The following is a 22,743-nucleotide window of genomic DNA, read 5'->3' as shown; positions in this document are numbered from 1 at the left end:
CCAATCCAAATTGTTCTCATAAATAAAAGCTACCACTGGAATACAGACATTCCACCTCTCCCGGAAGTTCCGGGAGTCTCCCACATATTGATAGAAGCTCCCTGACGCCTGCAAATTATATACAATATCCCAGAAATCGATTTTTTGAGGGGGGAGGGCGGAGAGAGGGCATCCTGATTGGTCCCTCTTTGTGCTAAGTAGACCTAGCAGTTTTCTTTGTGAGCGAGCTTTACAGTCGACCTCTCTCTCTCTTTCTCTGGCAAAATGCTCAAATCTGCCAAGCAAGCCCCATCACAGTACAAGGAAAGTTTGCAAAAGAAATAGAAAAGCTATTTGCATTACTATTTAGCTATTAGCATTGAGACTGCCAACAAAGTACTCAACAAAGGAATATATATATAGTTTCAATATGTGATCAAATAAATTGTTGTGTTCTTTCATAATCAAATGTCCTGTATACATACACCCTTGGAGGTCGACCGGGGAGGGGGTTGTGGTGCTATCTCCCTGAAATGAGTTTTTGCCGGGTGGGATGTCTGGGAATACCACACATTGGGGTGAATAAAAATCCCCTTTATAAGATTCATCCCTGGAGTGGAAATGGCAGAAAAATTCTATTTTACAGTCCAGATCATTACAGCGACATGAAGAGACCTGACAATTACAGAACCAGTTCATTTCAGAGTAGAGAACATGAAAACAGATACTTCCACCCACTGAATCTGCATCAACGATCAGCTCCCAGCAGCCTATCACCACCTCCTCTAGGAGCAAGTTGCAGTGGCCCATCAACTTACCAACCAGCATGTCTCTGGTATATGGGACAAAACTGGAAAACCACCGGATATCCAGACTTTCCCAAGGTCAGATTAGCCCTATGTTCTCTGCGGCTGGGAGGTAATTGTGTTACTGCTACGCCATTGTGTTACCCCTTAAACAAAGATTTTCTAATTAAATTAAATTTTATAATTCAGATATCTTTCACAAGTCCATAATAGTCATCAGTCTCTGGAATTTCTTTTCCTAATTTCACAATTTTGATTATGTAAAGTGGTTGAATACATACGAGAGCAAAGAACCGCAGAGACTTGTATTAGCTAATGCAATGAGAAGGGAATGGTTCCACACCCATCTTTAATTCCTCTTTGATTCAAAATAATACAAGAGAGACATCCATCATAAACAATTAATCAAAGGCAGTCAATATGAAAAACCTCTTTTGAGTGCCAGACCATTTAATCAAGTCAGGCCAATACATGTAACAAGGAATATTCTTAAGGACAGGCAAGCAAACTACATACCTTTAGAATACAGCCATACTACTCTACTCCTGTGAGCAGGACTATAGACTATTTGAAATAGAAATGCTGCAGGGTAGGCTGCACAGCCTATTATTCCCACCGAGCAAAAAAAAAAACTTGCCTCAAAAATCTCCTTTAAACCTTTTCTCCCACATCTTAAACTATACCCTCTGCTATTTGACATTTCCATCCTAGGGAAACCCCTGACTATCTAACTATCTACCCTACCCATGCCTCTCATCACTTTGTATACTTCTATCAAGTCACCTCTCAGTCTCTGGAGATCCACAGAAAACAATTACAAATTTGTCCGACATTTCCTCAAAGCCAATACACTGGTGATCCTCTTCTGCACTTTTTTCAAAGCCTCCATATCCTCCTACATAGTGTGGTAACCAGAATTGCGCTCAATATTTCAGACATGGCCTAACCAAAGTTTTATAGCATTGGCTAAATTTTAGTGTCTCAACAAAACAAGATAATTATGTCATACACCACCTTTACCACCCCAGCCTCGTGCTGCCACTTCCTTGGACCTGCATCCCAAGATTCCCCTGTACATCAATGTTCCTAAGGATCCTGCCATTTATTGTATTTATTCACTTCAACTCTTGCTCGATTGAACTCAGTCTGCCATTTCTCTGCCCAAAATCAGAATCCAAGTTTAATATCCATGTCCTATATCACATGAGATATGTTGTTTTACGGCAGCATACATTGCAAAGTCATAACATTACTATAATTTTACAAAATAACTAGATTGTGCAAAAAAAAGAGAGATGACTAGGGCCTATAGGCTAGTCATACATCTGATGGCGGAGGGGAAAAAGCTGTTCCTACATCGCTGAGTGTGGATCTTCAGGCTCCTGTACCACCTCACAGATGGCAGTAATGAGAAGAGGGCACATTTCAGATAGTGAGAATCCTTGGACGTGTGATGGCGGGGAGGGTTGTGCCCCTGATGAAGCTGGCTGTGTCTTTAACCTTCCACAGCTCCTTGCAATTCCATGTGTTGGAACTTCCATATCAGTCTGTGATGCAACTAGTCAAGAGTACATCTGTACATCTATTAAAATTTGTAAGAGTTGGGTTGATTTGTTCTCCAATCTTGCCAATCCATTTGCAAATGTTTCGTCACCATACAAGGAGACGTCGTCAGTATGCTGCTCATTTGTGGTGTATCCTCTGAATGCTTGGCCTTTATATACTTAAAACATCAGCTGACTGATTGTTATTACAGAAATTTTCAGGAGTCTTTGGTGGTACATCAAAGCTCCTCAAACTTCCAGTGACATAGAGCTACCAGTGTGTCTTCATGATTACATCAATGTGTTAGGCCCAAGCTCAACCCTTTGAAACATTAACACCCTGGAACTTGAAGCTGCTCATCCTTTCCACCATTGACCCCTTCAATGAGGAGGAGTGTGTTCTCCTGACTTTCCTGAACTCAATCAATTCCTTGGTCTTACTGACATTAAGCGCAAGATTATTGTTGTGACACCACTCAACCAGCTGTTCTTTCTTACTCCTGTCACCAACCAAGATTTTACCAACAGTGGTGTTATCTGTGAATTTGTAGATGGAATTTAAGCTGTGTTTAGTCACACAGTCATGAGTGTATAGAGAATAGAGCACTGCACTAAGCAAACATCCTTAAGGCACATCTATGTTGATCGTCAGTGAGTAGATGTATTGCTGATCCATACTGACTATGGTCTTCTGATGAGGAAGTTAAAGATCCACTTGTGGGAGAGGTGCAGATGATTATGCTTGGAAGCTTGGAGATTAATTCCAAGGGAATAATGATATTGAACGCTGATCTACAATTGATAAACAACAGCCTCACATATATTGCTGTTTTCTAGGTGCTCCAAAGTCAGTGAGATTGCATCTCCCGTAGACATGTTGTGGTGGTAGGTGAATTGTAGTGGGTCCAGTTCCTTGCTTAGGAAGAAGTTAATTCTAGTCATAACCAATTTCTCAAAGACTTCATAATAGTCAATGTGAGTGCTACTGCTTGGTAGTCCAAATTGTCCACTGACTATATTCTGCTGTATCCGTTGACAAAATTCCTGATTATCTACAAGTCATCCAACTTTCATGTCCTCTGCAAACTTACTTTATCAGGATACCTACATTTTCATCCAGATCACTTATTTTTACATATCTATCTGTAGAGCAGAAGCCCCAATGCTGACCCTTCCAGAACACCTTTGATTACAGACCTCCAGTCAGAAAAGACACCCCTCCAGCATTACCTTCTTTCGTCTATGACAAAGCCAGCTTTGGATCCCAAGTCACTAAAAAAAAATCTTTATTTTCTTAATCTTCTAGACTAGCCTACCATAAGAAGAATTGACAAGATATCTTAACTAACATCCATTGCAGACGGTATTCACAACTATCAAGCAACTTTCATTATTTCCACAAAATGCTGAATTAAATGAGACAAGATTTTCCCTGTGCAAAGTTATGCTGGCATTCCATAAGAAGTTCATGTTTTTCGTAATGCAAGTATATCCTATCCTAAAGATTTCCTCCAATAATTTCCTTCTACCGGCCTATAATTTTCTGGTTTGTCGATATTAAGCAAAGGAGCAACATCCAGTTTCCTGGCACTTCATCTGTGGCTAACAGGATACAAAGATCTGTAATCAAAGGCCCAGCAAGCTCTCTCTTGTGTCCCTCATTATCCTGATTTTCCAAGTTCACCTCTCTCCATCAAACACCTCATTCATAATACTGACCTGCCTTAGAATATCAACATAACACTTCCTTATCTTACTATCGTGCATAACCTCCTCCTTGGTAAATACCACTGAGAAGTACTCATTAATGACATTAACCATTTCCTCTGGCTCCAAGCAGAAATTCCCTCCTTTGTTCAACCAACCATATGTATTAGGATTGTTTGGAAAAGGGTAGGTCCACTCAAGGACAAGGGAAGTAATTTCTGTGTGGAGCAGAACGAAGTGGTTATATAAAAATGCTTTGGTATTCTCCTTAACCTTACTCAAGAAGGACATTTCATGGTCTTTTTTAGCCTTGCTAAATCAGAGTTTAAGTTTTTTCCTGCTTCCTTTACATTCTTCGAGGGCCTTATCCAATTTTAGTTTCCTAATAATTATATGTACTTCCTTTTCTTCTTGACATCTTGTCATGCAAGATTGCTAAACACTGCCATCCTAACATTACATCCTTGCAGGAACATATCGGTTCCAAACTCTAATTAGCTAGCCTTTAAGATTTCCAATATATCTGATGTGGACTTATCCTTAATCTAATCTTCTTTCACCAGTTCCTGTCTAGTACTGTTATACTTAGACTTCTCCCAATTTAGCACATCAACCCAAGCATCAATCTTATTAGTGTCTATAATCATCTTAAAAACTTACATTACAGTTACTTAAGTGTCAGTGGGACAGTGCTGTGGAAACAATCAGCCACCCAGGTTCATTCCCCAATACAAGGTCTGGTATGGCTCCATTCCTGGTTGGACTATCTACCTGTCATTTCAAGAAACCCTCTTGAATGCACCTAACCAATACTGTCCATCTAAGCCCCTGGCATTAAGGAAGTCCCAGTCAATATTGAGGAAATTAAAATAATCCACTACAATAATCCTGTTATTTGTACATCTTTCCATAGTTTACCTATATTTTTCAAAACTACCAACCTTTGATTTGCAGACAGAATTTTATCCCTTAATGAAGCCTACACTTAAAAAAGACAGTTCAGTATATTTCTCATTTTAACCATATAACATATAACCATATAACAATTACAGCATGGAAACAGGCCATCTCGGCCCTTCTAGTCCGTGCGGAACTCTTACTCTCATCTAGTCCCACCGACCTGCACTCAGCCCATAACCCTCCATTCCTTTCCTGTCCAAGCCGCTCCAGGTAGTAGGCAAATCTTCAACCCAGGGTACATTTATGCACTGACTTAACTCAATGCCCCTTCTATGATGTACAACATAGATGTAGCACTGATTTATAATCTTGAGATACTGTAAGTAGTGAATCTTCCTGAGAGCCTTCATGTTTCCTCTTGGATACAAACATAGATCTTTCCTAAGTTTAACCATGAAGATCTGTTTACTTTCAATTAATTATTAAGTTTAAAACCAACATTAGAAATGCTTTAAATAGAGTTACCATATCCATTCAGTTCCTTACACCAGAGGTAACTTGTTTTAGTGGAAGTTCTTTAATTATATATTACTTACATTAACAAACATAATCCTGTTGAATTGCAAGGATGTTTTTTTTCTTAATAAAATTAGCAGCTGTACACAATTTAAAATATCACTGTCAAAAGTTTTCACTGTTTCAGAAATGTTTCCTATTATTTAACTTTTATGATTAATTATATGATCATAAAATCACTTGCTTTTAAAGGTAACATTCAGAAAACCACTGATGCTGGAAATCTGAAATAGAAACAGAAAATACTAAAAACATTCAGTATTTGTAGGAAGAGACAGTTAACATTTCACACTGAAGATCCTTCAAACTACTTGTATCAACAACTTCTCTTCCTTTTGCCATGCAGTCACTGGAGATACACCTGCCCTTTTACTTCTTCCCTTCCCCACATCCAGGAACTCAAACCGTCCTTCCTGGTGAAACAACCATTCACTTACTCCTCTCCAAAATTGTATACTACCATTGATGCTTATGACGTGATCATCTCTTCCACTGGAGAGACTGAATGCAGATTGGCTGACCACACTACAGAGCACCATGTTCAGTACACAAAGGAAGCCCAAGATTCCAGTTGCTTAACTCTTTAATTCCCCATCTGTCTCTGACTGATGTCTATGGTCTCCTGAACTGGATACAGCAAGGTCCAACGCAATTTTGAGGAACAGCATCTAATCTTCCACCTGAGCACATTATAGCCATCCAGAATCTTGTCTACAATTTCAAGTAACTCACTTTCTTTATAATAATATCATCTACCTGGAACATTTACATAATCTCTTTCTTATAAATAGACCTTCGTATGAGAGCAACAGGCTTGTACAGAGAGTTGGTAGATAAGTGTTGCTGATTGTGGAGATGAGGGGCAGGAAAATGGATATGCAAGTAACCCAAGATATGCTATTTAATTGTCACTACACAAAAACCATTTTCCACTGACTGTCTTTATTCTAACCCAGATTGTGGTGGAACAGAGTTCTGCTGTGGCCGATGGCTCACAACACCAGGTGGGACCTTGGCTTTAAGTTACAAGGAGTGCTGTGAGTCTATTACATTCAGACAATGGTAATGCCAGACAACAAGATCAACGCTGTGCCTGGTCTGAAAACGAGACGTTCACATCACACAGCCTTTATGGATGCAACTACGCCAGAGCGGTTGATGGAAACCTTGTCAAGAAATCATATCCCAAACCTTGGCCCTCTTTTCACCTGTGTTAGTGATGTTTCAGGAAAGAAACTCAAGGATTGTTTGCACTGAGGATTATTTGCTTCGTTATAAAAAAAATCACTATTAATGAATGTGTGTGACAGCTTCTAATGATAATACTAGATACATTCTGAATTACTACTTTGAGTTAGAGTCCAAGTTATCTAATAGTGCATGCCTTTGAAATGTAATATTCCTCCTGTGGATATGCATTTTCACTGTAGTAATGGCAGGTGTTCATCTAAATACAACAGGCTAGATTAACAATTAAATCCAATCTGACTTCTTTGTCGTTCACTTCTTTAAAGCACTATATCTGTTCCAATGAGTACAGAAATGTAAAATGCAATATGCGGCTCAAAGAAATGCCTCAGAATCTCTAAGCTTTTCCCTTTCAGCGGTGAGGTCATGGGGACCCAACCGCAATTTCCTACCACGGGAGACATGGAGTGGGAATTTTAAACTGTATGCTGTATCGTTCACGTCCACTTTTTTTTCAACTCTGAACTTTTACCAATAAAAAAAAGCAAATGTCTCAGATGAAGAATGGTGCACAGTAACCATTGGAGAGGGGAACTGGAGGAAAGAATTCAGAATTCTTTAAACAAAATGACTGACAACAGCCTTTGAGGGAAATGCAAGAAATCACGGAGAACAGGGAGTTAAACTTTATACAACTCCACAGATAACAGACACGTATTCTACAGGAAGCCTGGGTTATGCATGGGTCATCCATAAAAACTCAGATTAAAAATATCACAATCATAAACACAACAATATAGAGGACTAATATCAATCTGTGTGAAAAGAGATCTCAGTAGCATATCGTCTCAGTGAAACATTCAAACGTTCCTATTCTCCCTACTCTCAGATCTGTAGAGTAGAACTGCTTGAAAATCAGTTCTGCCTTTTTTCGTACAGAATGGATAATCTAAAACAGGCAAGGGGGTGGGGGGAGATGTGAGTCAGCTAATTTGAAGATTTCCTACCTTACCGAGTTTGATTGCCGGTAAATCTCTCTTGATTGTAGCCTCATTATTCCCGGAGCAACTAACCCATTTAGGCAGCATTTGTCCGTGTTTCCTTTTGAAAAACTTTTTTTCGGGGGGGGGGGGGAGTAAGGATGGAAAGGTGGGATGAACCACTTCTGCCTTCAGCTTCCAGACACCTGAGGGCCTTCGGGGACAAAATCCATAGTGCCGGAGGGAACGAGAATGGTTTTCTCTCCCAAACTGCTTTGATTTAGGGCTTTTTGGTTATGTCTTTTGCCATCATCCTGCCTCTCATTCGTTCCCTTTCTTCACCATGCAACAACTTGCTGCCTCTGACGTCTCTGCTAAGTTCCTGCCTCCCTATTCCCACACCTCCCTCCCTTGACCTCTTTTGACTTATTTCCATTGAACTAATCACCAGCTGCCTCAGAACAGACTTGTTACCACAGCAACCGTTGTTCCCTCTCCAAATCTACTGGGCAAAAACTACAATAAACACAGATTCTCCAGTTTCAGGCACGTCACATATGCAATTAAAGGGGCTACAACCCCACAGCTCAAAATATGCTTCAGTGGTTAGCAACTTCCTAGCAATACCAGGGTATTTTTCCACTATTTTTCAGGCGCAAAATATTCTTGATCTTTTCTGATAGAAGAGAAATTCTATTAACCTAAACTTGTAAGTACAAAGAATGCAACCATTTTTGCACTGAGTTAAAATTAATATTCTTTTGCACACAGAATACAGTTTATGATTTCTATTCCCATTTTTTGACTCTGAACAAAATTGAACAGGCATTTGGATTTCATGTTCACGTGATTGTTTAAGTTGTTTAAGTCTACTGGATACCTAGTTAGCCCATTGCTTTGCTTTGCTTTTTAGGTTAGTTGCACGGTGGTTTTTTTTGGGGGGGTCTTTTTTGGGTTATTTCTTCTCTTTATTGATATATATGGAAAATTAGTATACTACTATATTACCTCGTTATTTTATAACTAAACTGCACTGTTTGTACTTTTTATGTATTAATATCTCTTGTAAATTTATATCGCAAGTGTATTAGTTTCTATATGTTTTACCTTTTGTGTACTAATTTAATAAAAAGATTTAAAAAGAAAGGATTTCATGTAGTTTTCTCTCAAGCTCAGCTGAACCACAAAAACAAACCTTTAAAACCAACTTAGAGAAAGTAGGCAGGCTCTCTCCAAATACCAAAAGGATTCCTAACAAATCAAAGTTTCCAGTAAACATCACCAATTTTAAATTTGATTTCTTTCTGGCTTTCAGTACTCAAGCCATGCTATATGAAACTCTCTCACAGAGTCTTCATTATATTCAGGAATCAGATCATTTCAGGTTATTCAATTTGTCAACAATGAATCGATTTTAATTTTATAGATTTCATGAGCGATGTGTCAGTGTGGTTTTACCGAGGATGCAGACTCACAGATGACAGGAGGACTTTAAACTGCAGCTTGTCCCACCACAGAGCCTACTAGGAGCTGGCAACCACATCAGTACACTCTCAAGCACACAGTATGAGACTTTGGGACACTCCAGTCCACATCATTTAGTTGTGGACAACTCCACACACCAGAGATATTTCTCAAATATGCAAATTCATTCTGGTGACATAATCAGATCTCTATCTGCAATTTCCGTTGGAGTCCTAAATAGGGGAGTGATAACGGTCTTCCCATCCTGTTGGGGGTTGCAAGCCCAAAACTCCAAAGAATATAACTCAGGAGCACCAGGCATCTAGAACCAACCATCTCCCTCAAATCAGCACAAGAAAGTCTGATGCTGGAAATCCAAAGCAACACAACGCTGGAGGAACTCAGCGGATCAGGCAGCATCTACGGAAATTAGTAAACAGTTACCATTTTGGGCTGAGACCCTTCTGAGAAGGATGAGAGAAGACAACATGAATAAAAAGGTGGGGGGGGTGGAGGAAGGGGAAGGAGGCTAGCTGGAAGGTGTTAAGTGAAGCCAGGTGGGTGGGAAAGGTCAAGGGCTAGAGAAGGAATCTAATAGGAGAGGAGAGTGGACATGGGAGAAAGGGAAGGAGAAGGGGACCCAGGAGGAAGTGATAGGCAAGCGAGGAGAGGTAAAAGGTCAGAGTGGGGAATAGAGAAGGGGGGCTGTGGAAATATTTTTACCAGGAGAGATCAATATTCATGCCAGGTTGGAGGCTACCCAGATGGAATACAAGGTGTTGCTCCTCCACTCTGAGGGTGGCATTATCTTTGATCACAAATTCTAATATCTCCCTCAAATTCTGACAGCCAGAGTGCCATCTCACTTATTCCATCTGCGGTCTGCATTTCCTGTCCCTATCCTGCAGCCAAGGAGTGGAAAATGAGTGGCAGGGACAAGTCTGTCAATTGCAGTGTAGTAAACCTAATATCAGAAGTCTGGAAGTTATTAGGAAAAGTTCTCAGACATAGGATCAATCTACACTTGGAAAAGGCAGGATTGGTCAGGGATTTGTTGGTAGGAAATCCTGTCTGACTAACTTGATTGACTTTTGTGGTTCCTGGTGACCACATCTGCAACAAGTGTTGGCTGCTCGAGGAACTCAGGCTCAAAGTTGATGACCTGGAATCTGACCTTCAAACACTGTGGCACATCAGGAAGGGGGAGCTTTACCTGGACAATTTGTTTCAGGAGGTAGTTACACCCATTAAATTAGTTGCCTCAGATTCGGTCTGTGGTCAGGGACAAGAGGGAACGTGACTGCGAGTGAGGTGGGTAGTGGAATCCAAGAGACAGTGCTGGAGGAGCCTCAGTCCTTGAGCTTGTTCAACACGTCTGAGATTCTTGCTCCACGTGTGGATGAGAGTGGGGGCTGTAGGAAGGATTAACAAGCTAACTGTGGAACCGTAGTTCAGAGAGCCATTCAAGAAGGGGAGAAGAGAAGAGACATGTAGTGGTAATTGGTGATAGTATAGTCAGGGGAATAGACAAAGTCCTCTGTCGCAAGGATAGAGCATCCCAAAGGCTGTGTTGCCTGCCTGGTGCTCAGGTTCAGGACATCTTATCTGACCTGCAGAGGAGTTTGCAGTGGGAGGGGAAAGATCTTGTGGTCCTGGTCCATGTGGGTACTGATGACATAGGTAGAATGAGGAAAGAGGTTCTGCTGCAGGAATTTGAACAGCTCAGGAATATATTAAAAAGCAGAACCAAAAAGGTGGATTACTACCTGAGCCATGTGCAAATTGGCGTAGGGTCAAGAAGATTAGAGAGTTAACTGTGTCGTTCAAGGATTGGTGTGGGAGAAGTGGGTTTGAATTGATGGGAAGATTGGCACCAGTTTTGGGGAAACGAGAAAGGCTCCACCTGAACTGTGATGGGACCTGGATCCTAGCGAATCACACAACAAGGGCTGTGGATAGACCTTTAAACTAAATAATAGGGGTTCAACAGACTGGAATAGTATGGATAAAGTAAAAGAAAAAGATAAAAAAAGAGAAAAATAAGAGTGGAGTGAAGAAAAGTCAAGTGCAAACGAGAAAAAGATTACAAGATTTTAAAAGCACGATGAGTGTAAGGGCACTTTATCTGAATGCCCGTAGTATTCAAAACAAAGTTAGTGGACTTGTGGCACTAATCAGTACAAAGGGGATGGTTTAGTGGCCATTACAGAAACATGGTTGCAGGGTGGAGAGGAGTGGGAATTAAATATCCAAGGATAAGAGGTAATACAGAAGGATAGGCAGGAAGATAAGGAAGGTGGGGCAGCGCTCTTAATTAAGGATGAGATCAGGGCGATATTGACAGACGATACACGATCTAAGGAGCAGAATGTTGAATCCATCTGGGTAGAGATGTAGAGATTAGAAATAGTAAAGGGGGGAAAAAATAAGTCACTGGTGGGAGATGCCTATCGGCCACCAAATAATGACATTACAGTGGCACAAGCAATAAGCAGAAAAATATCTGAGGCACGTAAGAATGGGACTTTGAATTGCACATGGATTGGGTGAATCAAGTTAATCGAGACAGTCTTGAGGAGAACTTCATAGAATGCATCCATGATGGCTTTCTTGAACAGCATGTTACTGAACCTACAAGGAAACGTGGCACCTTAGATCTGGTCCTGTGCAATGAGACAAGTAAAATTAGTGATCTTGTAGTTAGGAAAGAGTGATCACAGTATGATTGAATTTTTCATACAAAGGGAGCGTGCAAAAGTTCAATCTAACATGCCTAAACAATGGAGACTACAATGGGATGAGGGAGGATTTGTCTAGCGTAGACTGGGAACACAGGCTATATGGTGGGATGGTTGAGGAACAATGGATGACTTCCAAAGAAATTTTTCACGGTGCTCAACAAAAGTATATTCCACTAAAAAGCAAGGACAGTAAGGGTGTGGAGAGCCAGCTTTGGATAACTAAGGAAATAAAAGACAGCATCAAACTCATGTATACAAAGTCGCCAAAAGAAATTAGAAGATTGGGAAAATTTTAAAAAGCAACAAAGAACGACTAAGCGAGCAATGAAGAAAGGGAAGCTAGATTACGAAAATAAACTAGCACAAAATACAAAAACAGATAGAAGTTTTTATAATTATACAAAGCACAAAAAGGGTGGCTAATATGAACGTGGGTCCCTTGGAGGACAAGAAGAGGGAATTGATATTGGGTAAAGAGGAAATGGCCGAGGCTTTGAACGAGTATTTTGTGTCCATCTTCACAGTGGAGGACACGTTTAACATGCCAAAGAGAGATGTTATGGATGCGATGGGAGGTGAGGAGCTTGATACAATAGCTATCACTAAAGAGGCAGTGCTGAGCAAACTTGGGGGCCTGAAGATAGACGAGACCCCTGGTCCTAATGGAATGCATCCCAGGGTACTGAAATAAATGGCAGAAGTTATAGTGGAGGCTTTGGTGATGATTTACCAAAATTCTCTGGACTCTGGGCAGGCCCCAGTGGATTAGAGGACAGCTAATGTTCGAAAAAGGATGCAGGCAAACGGCCAGCTAGTATAACATCTGTAATTGGGAAAATGCTTGAAACTATCATTAAAGAAGAAATAGTGAGGCATCTGGAAAGAAAGGGATCCATCAGGCAGATGCAGCATGGATTCAGCATAGGCAGGACCTGTTTGACAAACTTATAGGAGTTCTTTGAGAATATAACGAGTGCAGTGGATAGAAGGGAACAGATGGACATTTATTACTTGGATTTCCAGAAGGCATTCGATAAGGTGCCGCACAAAAGACTTACCATAAATAAGGATACATAGAGTTGGGGGTGATGTATTAGCATGGATAGAGAATTAGTTAACTAATAGAAAGCAGAGAGTTGGGATAATTGCAGCATGCTGCAGTGCAGAAGGACTTGGGAGTGCTTGTATATGAATCACAAAAGGTTTGTTTGCAGGTGCAGCAGGATATCAAGACGACAAATGGGATGTTGGCCTTCATTGCTAGAGGGATTGAATTTAAGAGCAGGGAGGTTATGCTGCAACTGTACAGGGTACTGGTGAGGCCGCACCTGGAGTACTGTGTGCAGTTCTGGTCTCCTTATTTGAGGAAGGATATACTGGCTTTGGAGGCGGTGCAGAGGAGATTCACCAGGTTGATTCCACAGATGAGGGGGTTCAACTATGAAGACAGATCGAGTCACCTGGGATTGTACTCGCTGGAATTCAGAAGAATGAGAGGAGATCTTATAGAAACATATAAAATTATGAAAGGGATAGATAAAATAGAGGCAGGAAAGTTGTTTCCACTGGTAGGTGAGACTAGAACTACAGGACATAGCCTCAAGATTCAGGGGAGTAGGTTTAGGATGGAGATGCAGAGGAAATGCTTTTCCCAGAGTGGTGAATCTGTGGAATCCTCGCCCAATGAAGCAATGGAGGCTACCTCAGTAAATATATTTAAGACAAGGTTGGATAGATTTGTGCATAGCAGGGGAATTAAGGGTTATGGGGAAAAGACAGGTAGGTGGAGATGAGTCCATGGGAAGATCAGCCATGATCTTATTGAATGGCGGAGCAGGGTCAACAGGCAGATGGCCTACTCCTGTTCCTATTTCTTATGTTAAGAGGCAACTAAATAACTTAATAAGGGCAGTATAGCTCACTTAGTTTATATAAGCTTCAGCAAGGCCTTTCACCGATGCTACAAGGTCAAAGTGCATGGGATCCAAGGCAAATTGTTAAATGATGAGGCTACAGCTGGAATATTGCACATAGTTGTAGTCACCACGTTATTGGAAGGATGTGAATACACTACAGAATGCTGCCTGGGATGGACTATGTATTTCATTAATAAGGGAAGACTGGGAGGGGGATTTCCTTGGAAGAGAGGAGGTTGGGGCGGCGGGGGGGGGGGGGGGGGGTGGAGACCTGAAAGAGATATAGTTAGGCTGCATATTAAGACACTTTTCTCCATGGCAAAACCCCGCAGGTATTGGTTCAAGCTGAGGGGTTAGAGGTTTAAAGGGGATCATCTGTTGGACTTTTGCAATCTAGAATGCACTGCCTGAGAAGGTGATAGAAACAGATATTCTCATAATTACAAAGCACCTGGATGAACACTTGAATTGCCAAGTTAAAATAAACTATGGATGAAGTGCTTGTAAAATGAGGTTAAGTAAGTGACAGTACACAATGGTCGGTGAGTATGGACACGGTGGGCCAACGGTCTTGTTACAGTGCTGTATTACAATGTCTCTAATGGATCTGAACAAAGGAAAAGTTTATTCATGAACTATTTTAATTATTTTTTAAAAATCCTAGATCAAACAAACCTGTTGCTATACATGCTCCTTAATTGTAGCCTCAACACAGGCACCAGCATGAACACATTGTCTCAAGTATTCAAAGTAAATTTCTTATCAGAGTATGCACTTGTCACTATATATGACACCGAGATTCAATTTTTGCAGGCATTCACAGTAGAACAAAGTAATACAATAAAATCAATTAAAGCTACCAGGAACAAGAATATTAGAGAAATAAATAATTTTCCAATTTCAATCACTAAATCAATTAGGATGTTTCCTGCACTGGTTTAGTAACCTCATACTTCATAGGCAATGCACCAGGATAAAGAACAACTTCCTTGCTCTGTTTTTTTTTGAGAGAACCATAGCTTCTTCCACAGATGGGGCAGGAGATTCCTGCTGGAAAAGGTAGTGGGTGCTCGCTGAAGAACCTCGTCCTTTTATCAGTTAGAAAGCCATCCGATGCATGGACTGCCAAGATGATATGTATTCACAAGCATTTCACAATCAATGTACCACTCCATCTTGTGGACCTGTACGCAATTGCTGTTTAACCTCAGACAAAACCACGAATTGTGCTAAATTATTGCAGGGGAAATATGTGCCGGCCTTCCATTGGTCAAGGTAGACCATGGACGTTGCATCCTATCCATCTGCATTGTTAGATCCATTTGCACTGTCTGTGGCTGATGAAACTAATGTGAAAGTGGTTGTCTCTATTGCAAAGGTCACATCTATAAGTGGCCTCAGCTGTGTAGGAGATACAGCAATCCTCGTCTGTCTTCTGCCGCTTTCAGGAATTGTTCCTCACCTGACTTAAGGAGTTGTTTCAGGGTGCTTCTCCATCCAGTGTGGTCAGCTGCAAGTTCCTCCCAGGACTCAATGTTGATGTCCAGTGCCTTCATGTCCTGATAACAGACATCCTAGTAGCACAGGCCAGCGTTTCTCTTTGCTGAGGCCAGCTCGCTGTAGGGGATACCTTTTGGGATGTAGCCACCCACATGCAGCAGACATGGCCCAATCAGCGCAACCTATGCTGCCCGAGTAGGGTGTACACAATAGGGAGGCCAGAACATGACACGCAAGTGAACCACAGTACTGGGTGTTCTCGTGTTTTGGTACACACACACACACACACACACACACACACACACACACACACACACAAAGATTTGATGAAGGCATCTTAAATGGAAGGTGTTGAGCCTTCTCTCCGGCTTAGCATGTGTTGTCCAGGTCTCTCTGCTGTACAGCAGTGTGTTGGTGACGCAAGCGTTGTGCACTGTCAGCTTCGTTTTGACTGAGAGCTTGGAGCTCTCCCAGACACATGTGGTGAGGCAGGCAAGAGTTGTTGCAGCCTTCCTAATGGGCTTGTTGATATCTGCATCCAAGGAGAAGTTGTCACTGGTGATGGACCCCAGGTATCTGAACTGATGAACAACATCCAGTTCCAAGTTATCAGTGGTAGTGACCGGTGGTGCCTCCATGTCTTGTTCCAAGATGTCTGCCTTTTTCAGGCTGATGGTCAGACCAAATCCCTGCAGGCCTGGGAGAAGCAACCCAACAAGCTCTGGAGGTGCTGCACAGAGTGGGCTGTGACTCCTCGGTCGTCAGCAAACAGAATGTCTCTGATCATAGCTTCGTGCACTTTGATTTGACTCTTGGGCAGGATGAGGTTAAAAAGTCTGCCATCTGATCTAGGGAGGTGGATCACCCACGTTGTAGTGCCGAGTGTGTGCCTCAGAAGGGCAAAGGAGATCCCAAAGAGCGCTGGGGCGAGGACACATCCTTGTTTAATGCCACTGCATATATCAAAGGGCTCCAAGGTGCTGCCATTGTACCGCTTCATGTTGTTGTGGGAGGATTCGATCATGCTCAGGCAGGCAGCCCACCTTAGAAAGGATCTGAAAGGGGAAATGTAGAACCACAGAAAACAACGCAAAATAGAACCCAGATCTTATACGGTGTGTTAAATAGGTGAAGAAAGGACATGTTTTGCTTTCCTTTCATCAACTCTAGATTAAGGTCCAACAATATTAATATTCTGCAATTTAAGAGGAATCCTTTGCTTACAGTTAATATCCTAGTTTAAATCTTCAGGAGCTTCCCTGTGTGCCACTATTTTTCTTGTTTCTCCAGCACAAGCAGACCAGATCCAAAATACTGAGACAGAACTGGTACAGAGTGACTTGTAAATGCAAGATTCTCAATCATGCATTTGATGACATTAATGCACAACATTATTGTTTAAAGTTAGCAAGGAGGTCTGGAATAAGGGTTAGATTAAGTTGACTAGTTACAACAAAGCAAGAAAAAACTTGTAGCTTGGAGAAAATAAAAAAAAAAGCAGAACAACCTACATAGATTGCAGTGACTGAAATGAAAAAGTAAAACCAGGGAAATGAAAATCAATGCAGAGCAAATTTAAATGCTACTTTAATTTACCCAATAGGTACCCACTCTACAAATGTGACATCATCCAAAGTTTTTTTCCAATTAATTCACACCTTCATGCTTTTGATTTACAGTGAAGCAATGGCTCAATTTTTTTTTTAAAATCTTAATTTTATTTCGATCTATTTTATTATTCATACCTTAATCTCCTTGCCAGTATACAAACCTGCCAGAGGAAGGAGTCATAGGAAATCGATCAGCTGGAAGGTTAGTCTGAACAGTGGCCATCGACATTCAATCCAGACGAGTGTGGGAGGTAACACACACACGAACTGCTGGAGGAACTCAGCAGCACCTACGGGAAACAGTACAGCTGACGTTTCAGCAGGAAGGGTTTTTCCCATAGACGCTGCCTGGGCTGCTGATTTCCTCCAGCATTTTGAGTGTGTTGCTGATTCCCAGCATCTGAAGATTTTCTCTTGTTTGTAGTGTGAGGTAATGCTTTTGGGAAGTCAAAGTGTTGATTTACACTTTGAGAGACCTTGAAAAGCAAATCCATGACTAACTGAAAGTGATAACACAGGTTATCAGGGCAGTGAAAAGGACGTTTGGTGTGCTTACCTTCATAGTGGATGGTAATAAACTTATCCCCAGTTTAAAGGAGTCTAGAACTAGGTGACATAGGTTTAGGGGGAAGAGGAGAAAGAATTAAAAGGGACCTGAGAGGCAACTTTTGGAGGGTGTAGAGTATCTGGAGAAGCGGTTGAAGCAGTTACAATAGTATTGTTTAAGAAGCTCTTGGATAGGTATGTGGAGGAGCAGGGCTTAGGGGGATGTGGGCCGATTCAGGAAATAGCACCCAACTGTTAGTATGGTTCGGGATCAATGATTGAAATGTCACCTGTTTCTTCATTTCTATGGATGCTGCCTGTCCTGCCGAGCTTGTGCATGTTGCTTTGAAAGGAGTTTGTAGAAACTGTGTAAATTTTCTTTAAGTAAAATTAACTACACATAAAAACATTAAACTAACATAAAGTAATTAAAACTCAACCCACCTTTCTCTTTAAATTCCCAATTTACAGTGTGGTGAAGGTGAGGGGCACGCCAGCTCTAAACTGGCTCAAGATCTGCGAGACATCATGCACAACTGCAGCAGCAAGACTGGGTTCCACCTCAGTGACCGAGCAAACTTGACAGATTTACTGCTCCAAATTTGTCAGTACATTTGGGACCTCCACACTTTATAAACACAAGCAGAAGTCTCAAATTCCTCACATTTAATTGAATAAGCATTGGGAGTTTCAAACACCACCACTGATATCAGTATGTGAGATGTGACCCATTGCCTCCACTCGAGCATTTTTGTTGTAAGCATTATTCCTCTCCATTATAATTATTGTGCCCATCACCAATATTATCACTTGTGCCGCTCCAGTACAGGGAGCTGGTATGCACATTTCTCCACTCTCACCCTTGAAATCCATGGACAGATTGATACAGTGCTTTTAAATATGATGGATTAATTGTCATTCCACAGGCTTCATTTTGCTTTCTGGTTACTGTAGCTAGGGGGATGTTTTTGCTTGCTTGATTACAACTATTTTCCTTCTCCTTCAAGAGAAAATCTGTGGATGCTGGAATTCCAAGCAACACACACACAAAACTGCTGGAGGAACTCAGCAGGCCAGGCAGCATCTATGGAAAAGAGTAAATAGTTGATGTTTTGGGCTGAGACCATGCAATCAGTCCTGATTAAGGGCTTCAGCCTGAAATGTCAACTGTGCTCTTTTCCATTGATGTTGCCTGACCTGCTGAGTTTCTCCAGCATTTGGTGTGTGTTGCTATCTTCCTTCTCCATTTATTTTGCACACAATCCTTTTTCTTTTGTAGTTTATGTCACTCTCATCTAATTTCTACTAGCAGTTTACTATAATTTTCCATGTTCCCCTTATTTAAAATGTAAATATTTCAGTTTCTCTTTTACCCTGTTTGCCAATCTATCAGATCCCTCTCATTATTTTCTGCCAAAAGGAGGGGGGGGGGTCCCTCAATCCCAAACTATATTCAAGAATAGATTCATTTCCCTTAATCCCCTTGAAAATCTCCATTAAAAAGGGGCTAGTTGCACACTGGTGGAGGATATTCAGTCCATCAGTCATTGGGGTTTCTGGAGCTATGAGGCAGCACAGCAGTTGGTACTGCTATCATGCCAACTCTGGCTGAACAACAGAAAAGGCACAAGGAACCAATTGGCCTGCACCTGCTTCTACTTATGCTCTTGTGGAATAGCTCCCATTTATTCCGGACCTCGTGCCAATTCTCTTTAAATGATAGCTAACACTCCATTCCTTTAGTTTCCTGATCTTCTGACACATTCTTGGCAGGCACTTGAAGTAATGATTTAGAAAGTGCCATGCTTGAAGCAACCGTCTTACAGAACCAATTGCAGAACTATAGGCTTTCTTATTGTATCTTTGGGTTCCTGTGGACCACAGTGAAAGTGGCCATCGTGGCGCCATCTAGAGGTAAATGGCATTGCAAGCACAGGAAGTTTTAAATGAAATTTAATGAACAAAAGTCATTCCAAAATGGATAAAATTGCAAATTATTCTGATATTACAGCTTGACAACGTAGGGGCAGTGAAGCTGTTGAGACAGGAAATGGAGAGATTTATATGGATGCCAATGCACATGTAATAAAGTATTGTATGTTTCTGAATTCTGGTGTTCTTTTGATCAGTTCACAGGAGTGGAAATAATCTTTGGAACTAATGAGAAGCTGGTCAACCTCTTGCAAGTACTCCCAGAAACAATGTAACCTAAACCTCAGTGGTTGAGCAGCAGTGTACAAAATGAAATTGCATCTGTGAATGTTTTGAGGCAGAGTTCCACACCACTGTCACATCACTGCAGCACACAAAGTAAGCCTTACACTCGATTGCAGTATGAAGATCTGTCTACCAATCTTCCCCTAATAGCCCCCGACATTCAAAGTTCACAGCAATGCTCCGGTAAATGTGGATCAGTTCCCATTATCTTGGCAGCCATCTCTTAGCAAAGACAGACACCAATGACTTTTATCATTAGCACCTTCAATATACCAGCAAAGTCTTTGATGGACTAAGGAAATGAGTCCTTGAAGATCAATATCTTAGATGTGGTACAAAATTCAGTTTACTGGCCAAAAGTAATTTATGCACCTGAGGCCATGTGCAAAATCACACAAATGATTGACTAATCTATTTAGTATATTGCACTGAGAAAAACAAACATTCTACAGATTGCACTGTAATAGTTATTTTCATATCAAAGAGTTACAGTACCTTGATTGCTACACAGTTGCTTCACAGAGTTGGCATGCCCTTGTGCAACAGGCAGCTTTAACTTAAACATTCAAAATAAATGTTAAATAGCATCAAAGGTATATATTTCACATATTACATTTATTTATTCAATTGCCCTTTTTACAATGAGTTGGTGATTACAAGACTAAGTGCTTGGGATGAAATTATACTTTTTAAAAACAAAAGTGTGATTACATGAATTGGATTGTACTTTCAAAATGTTCTAATATTCCAGAACGAATTGTTGTTACCCAGAACATTTGCTGTGTCCTCATGTGCTCAACAGTCAGGTTGATAAAATGTAGGTACAAACAGCCTGCAGCTGAAATTCTCATAAATGAAACAATAAACTAAATAGAATGAGGGGGCAAAATAGAAAAAAAAAGAACACGACAAAAAAGAACAGAGAAAAGAAGATGGCTTAATTTGATTTCAGTTAACTTTGAGATGCACAGTAATGCAGCTGTTGGAACTGCTGTTTCATAGTTCCAGGAACTGCCCTCTGTGATGTTGTCTGTAGGGAGTTTGCACAATCTTCCCATAATCACATGCTTTTCCCCCTGGGTGCGCCAATGTTCTCCTACATCTCAAATACTTACTGGTTGGTAGCCTAACTGGCCGCTCTAAAATGACCCTGGTGGGTGGTAGAATCTGGAACTGTGGCAAGTATAGGCTACAAGGGAAAGTTGTTCGGATGCAATTGTTGTGAGCCAACATAGAATACCTGGATCAAATGGCCTATTACATTATAAAGACATATTAAAAACTTACTACAGGTTGACCTTCACTAATCCGACTACCTGTAATCCGGTTCCTTCGATAATCCGGCACTGATTATGCTTCATGTGATCCATCTGTAATTCGGCATTTTCACTAATCCGGCACTCCTCAGGTCCCAGTGGTGCTAGATTAGTGAAGGTCGACCTGTATTAGTAAACATTAGCAACTTTTCATTTATGTAGTACCTGTAGTAAAGCAAAATATTATAAGGGTTCATTATCACTGATTTTTTTAAGCCAACAACCAAAAGGTTTAGTTATCGAGTTCTGATGGAGGGCCCCTGACATGAAACATTAATTGTATCTTTCTCCAGATGTTGTTGGCCTGCTGAGCATCTCTAGGTTTACTTCTGCTTTTATTATTGGTTAAAAGATCAATTTTAAGATTTATCTTAGAGGAGAAAGGAGAAGTATGGAGGGAAGGCAATCATAATGCAGACAATTAGGATTAGAACTCAGTCTCCTCAGGAAATAGAGACGGCTCTGACCCTTCTTGTAGACAGCCTCAGTGTTCTTTCACCAGTCCAGTTTATTGTCAATTTGTATCCCCAGGTATTTGTAATCCTCCACCATGTCCACACTGACCCCCTGGATGGAAACAGGGGTCACCGGTACCTTAGCTCTCCTCAAGTCTACCACCAGCTCCTTAGCCTTTTTCACATTAAGCTGCAGATAATTCTGCTCACGCCATGTGACAAAGTTTCCTACCGTAGCCCTGTACTCAGCCTCACCTCCCTTGCTGATGCATCCAACTATGGCAGAGTCATTCGAAAACTTCTGAAGATGACAAGACTCTGTGCAGTAGTTGGAGTCCGAGGTGTAAATGGTGAAGAGAAAGGGAGCCAAGTTGCTGTTGTGTGCTGGGGTAGCAGGCTGAGGGTAGCAGACACCAACAGAATCAACAAACTCATTCGTAAGGCCAGTGATGTTGTGGGGATGGAACTGGACTCTCTCACGGTGGTGTCTGAAAAGAGGATGCTGTCTAAGTTGCATGCCATCTTGGTCAATGTCTCCCATCCACTACATAATGTACTGGGTGGGCACAGGAGTACATTCAGCCAGAGACTCATTCCTCCGAGATGCAGCACAGAGTGTCATAGGAAGTCATTCCTGCCTGTGGCCATCAAGCTTTACAACTCCTCCCTTGGAGGGTCAGACACCCTGTGCCGATAGGCTGGTCCTGGACTTATTTCATAATTTACTAGCATAATTTACATATTACTATTTAACTATTTATGGTTTTACTACTATTTATTATTTATGGTGCAACTGTAACGAAAACCAATTTCCCCCGGGATCAATAAAGTATGACTATGACTATGTCTATGACTATGACTAAATAAATCAGCAGGAAGCTGTGCAACTCCAGGAAAATTCCAGAATGATGGTTAGAAGTATGGTGAGCAATAGTGGACCAAATATACAATGAGATATTTATTAAACTAGTCTCAGAGGGAAATAGATATTTTGGCAGTGTGCAGGTTTGGAGCAGATTACAGAGAAAGGGAGGTGTGACTCTGGGAAGAATTTATAATAAATAAAATATCTTTAAGAAATAAAACATATTTCTTCTTAATAAATAGATATCCAAATATATTTTAAAAATATAAATTAATAAGGAAAATCTTGCTTAACCAGGTGCCAATGTATGTCAGAAAGCACACTGCAAATCAAAGTAGAGTTTATTGTCGTATGCACGAGTGCAAAGACAGACTTATAGTATCATCACAGGCACATAACATCATAAAGGAGCTTTCACAAGAAAAAAAACAAA

General features: G+C 41.0%; 1 protein-coding gene across 4 annotated transcripts in view; it reads right to left on the bottom strand.

Moving 5' to 3' along the window:
- LOC140202639 (DENN domain-containing protein 2A) overlaps window positions 1-17,147 on the bottom strand; it is a 116,906-nt gene extending 99,759 nt beyond the window's left edge. The window contains exon 1 of one of the 4 annotated variants that reach the window (XM_072267729.1): window positions 17,073-17,147. The gene's annotated coding sequence lies outside the window, so the exon portion shown is untranslated. Of the gene's footprint in view, window positions 1-7,707; window positions 8,055-17,046 lie in introns of those variants that run through there. The other 3 variants (XM_072267730.1, XM_072267727.1, XM_072267728.1) reach the window with 3 other exon arrangements.
- Window positions 17,148-22,743: the final 5,596 nt, after the last annotated feature.

The sequence above is a fragment of the Mobula birostris genome, chromosome 9 (genome assembly GCF_030028105.1).
Source record: "Mobula birostris isolate sMobBir1 chromosome 9, sMobBir1.hap1, whole genome shotgun sequence".
NCBI classification, from domain to species: domain Eukaryota; kingdom Metazoa; phylum Chordata; class Chondrichthyes; order Myliobatiformes; family Myliobatidae; genus Mobula; species Mobula birostris.
The sequence above is the reverse complement of the archived record's forward strand: the minus strand, read 5'-3'. Positions and strand labels throughout refer to the sequence as shown.